Below are 3,702 nucleotides of genomic sequence, written 5' to 3'. Positions count from 1 at the left end.
AGACCATACTCAATCCGGGTGGGGGGGGTCCCCAACACCCCCCTAGTGTGGGGGGGTGCCAGGGGGGGCCGTCTGTCCCATGTCGTCTGTCGCCCCCCTCCCCCACCAAGCAGGACCCCCCCCACTGCCCCCCCCCCGCTCTGCTATTTTACCCCCCGTGTCCCCCCCCCCACCCCCAACCCCCCCATACCCTATCCCAGTGCCCCCCCCCCCCCCCAATATAAGCAACCCAGGCTGGGCAGAAGCTGCATGCGCCCCCCCCCCCTGCACCCCCCCAACCCCACGGTGCGCGGATAACCTGCCCCCCCCCCTTACTAACTGTGCCCCCCCCCCCCGTGCCCCCCCCCCCCACCCCCCCCCCCCCCCGCACGGTGTGCTCGCTTCTCCTCCCACCCAGGGCCCGTTCCTGGTGCACGGGGAGCCGCAGGGCCGGGGGGAGCGCGGTAGCCCCCCCGGGGGGGGCTCCGTCCCAACGCCCCCCCCCCCCAGAAGCTGCCCCCCCCGGGCACCCCCCCGGCGATTCCTGTATGGAGGTGGAGACCGACCCCGGCGAGGAAGAAGAGGAGGAAGAAGAGGAAGAGGAGGAGGAGGAGGAGGAAGAAGAGGATGAAGATTTACGCGGGGGGGGGCCCCAAATCCCCCCCCCACCCCACGCCCGGCCACCGGCCCCCCCGGGTGTTACGGGGTCGAGCCAAAGGCCGGGAACCCCTGGGGCTGGAGCAGGGCGAGGGGGGGGGCTGGGGGCACCACGTTTACACCCGTTAGGGCGAGGGGGGGGGCAAGATGGGGATAGGGCCCCCCCCCCACCCCAAAAGTGCCACTTTTGGGGTGAGGAGAGCCCCCCCCCCCCACCCCCCCAGGTTGCCTTTGGGGGCTGCGTGCCCTGAGCCCCCCCCCACCCTGGGGGCTCCCCCCCCAAAAAAAAATCCTTGGGGGGGCTCCCCCCTTTCCTGGGGGGCCCCCCCCTTTCCTGGGGGCCCCCCCCCCCCCAGCCACATTTGGGTATGGGGGGGGGGAAGACCCCGCTGCAGCCCCCCCCCCCCAGCATCTCACGGTGCCTACAGGGAGAGCAAGTGACCAAAGGGGACCCCAGGGGGGGTGTAGGGGGGGGCCGTGCCCCCCCCCAAAAAAAAAAAAAAAAAAAAAAATCCCCCCCCCGCCAGCCTTTACCCTGCTGGTGCCCCCCCCCTCGGTGCCCCCCCCGCTCCATGGTGCTCTTTGCCCCCCCCCCCCCAAGCTGTGTGTGGGGGGGGGGGGCTGCCTGCTGCCCCCCCCCCCCCAGCCGGAGGGGTGCATGCGTGTGTGGGTTTGGTTTTTTTTTGGGGGGGGGGGGGGCAACACCCCAGGCTGTTGCCCCCCCCCCTTGGGTGCTGCCTGCCTTGGGGGGGGGGGGGAGCACGGTTTGCATGCGTTTGCAGTCTGGGGGGGGCTCCGAATAGGGCTGGGGGGGGGGGCTTTTTTTTTTGGGGGGGGGGGCTAACCCGTGCTAACAGCTGCCCCAGCCCAGCAGGTCCCTATGGGGGGGGGGGGGGGTCCTACACCGCCCCCCCCCCCCCACAACCCCCCTTACCCCCCCCCCCCATTCTGTGCCACCCCCCCCCGCCGTGTGCTCCCCCCCCCCCCCCCAGCGTGTCCGTCTGTCCGTGAGCCTGTCCGTCCGTCTGTCCCCCCCCCACCCCCCCCATGCCCCCCCCCCCCCAGCACCCCAGGGTGCTGCCCTCACTGGGGGGGGGGGGGGAGGAAGGGAGCCCCCCCCATCCCCATGCCTCAATGAGGGGGGGGGGGCACCCCACACCCACCCCTCACCGTGGGACCGGGCTCACCCTATTTTTGGGTCAGCCCCCCCCCAAAAAAAAAAACCCTGACCCCCCCCCAATTTGGGGTGATGCTGCGGGGGGGGGGGGGGGGCTCCTGGGGTCGCTGCCTTACCCAGACCACCAGCCTTGCCGGGGGGGGGGGGGGGCTCCCAGCCCTGCCGCTGCCAAGCCGCGTGCCTCAGTTTCCCCCCCCCCCTTTAATTAATTTTAATTATTTTTTTATGTTTTTTTTTCCCGGGTGGGGGGGCACACACTCGGTGTCACTGCCTGCCAAGTGCTTTGAGACCCCCCTCGCCCCCACGGGGGGGGGGGGGCCAGGCAATTGCCCCCCCCTACCCCACAGCGGGCAGAGGGTCGTCCCGTATTTATGTCGCCCCCCCCCCAAAAAAAAAAAAAAATTATTTAAATCCTGACAAAACGTATTTTATTTATTTATTCTCCTTTTTTTTTTTTTTTTTTTTTTTTGGGGGGGGGCACTCGCCCCCCGCTCGCTTGGTTCTTTGTAATAAAGAGTTCGGTGACCGAACGCGGCCGTGCCTGCTGGGGGGGGGGGGGGGGGCACAAATTGATGGGGGGGGGCACAGGGGGCTGGGAGGGGGGTGCAGAGCTTGGGGGGGGTAACAGAGCTGGGGGGGGGCAAAAGAGCTGGGGGAGGGGCACAAAGCCGGGATGGAGCAGGGCGCAGCCCCGCGGGGACCCCAAATTTTGCCATATGGGGGGGTTGGGGGGGGGTCTGGGGGGGCCGGGACCTGCCCGGCTGCCGTGGGGGGGGGGGGGTCGGGGGTCGCTGGGGGGGGGGGCTCTGTGGGGTATTTACAGGGGGCAGCCCGGGGGTGGTGGCTCAGGGCCGCCGGCAGCGCCACTCGCTCTTCTCCGGCCAGTGCTCCAGCGCCTTCCTGCTGGGGGGGGACACACGGGGGGGGTCAGGGCGTGGGGGGACAACGGGGGGGCATGGGGGACATCGGGGGCACGAGGGGACATTAGGGCATGGGGGGACATCGGGGGCGTATAGGGGACAGGGAGGTCACAGGGGGACATTGGGGCATGGGGGGGTACTGGGGGTACGGGGGGACATTGGGGATGTGGGGGATGTGGGGGGGGACATTGGGGCATGGGGGGACATTGGGGGGACATTGGGGATATGGGAGGACATCGGGGTGCAGGGGGGGGCATTGGAGCATGAGGGGACATTGGGGCATGGGGGGACGTCAGGGGTACGGGGGGACACCAGGGCATGGGGGGACATTGGGGCACCGGGGGGACATTGGGGCATGGGGGGACATCGGGGCATGGGGGGAGATTGGTGACGGGGGGGGACATTAGGGGTGCGTGGGGACATTGGGGCACAGGAGGACATTGGGAGCATGGGGGGACATCGGGGGCACAGGGGGGGGGATATTGGGGCATGGGGGGGGCATTGGGGTGCATGGGGGGGATATTGGGGCATGGGGGGGACATTGGGAGCACGGGGGCATCAGGGCATGGGGGGGACATTGGGGGTGCATGGGGACATCGGGGTATGGGGGGACATTGGGGCATGAGGGGGGCATTGGGGGCACGGGGGGGGATATTGGGGGCACGGGGGGGGATATTGGGGCATGGGGGAACACTGGGGTATGGGGGGGACATCAGGGGCACGTGGGGGGGACATTGGGGGCACGCGGTGACGCCTCCCCCTTCCCCAACCCCCCTTGCAGCCGCGTTTGCGCCCCTTGAGACCCCACCTCACCACCCCCTTTTTTTCTCCCCCCCCCCACATAAACACCCCCCCCCCCGTGCCCGGACTCACTCTGGGGGGGGGCGCGGCTGCCCTGCAGAGGAGCCCGGCCTGGCAGGGGCAGCGCTGGTTGATGCTGAAGGCGAGACCCCCGGGGGGACGTGGCAA

The sequence above is a fragment of the Netta rufina genome (genome assembly GCF_964035555.1).
Source record: "Netta rufina genome assembly, chromosome: 24".
NCBI lineage: Eukaryota > Metazoa > Chordata > Aves > Anseriformes > Anatidae > Netta > Netta rufina.
The sequence above is the reverse complement of the archived record's forward strand: the minus strand, read 5'-3'. Positions refer to the sequence as shown.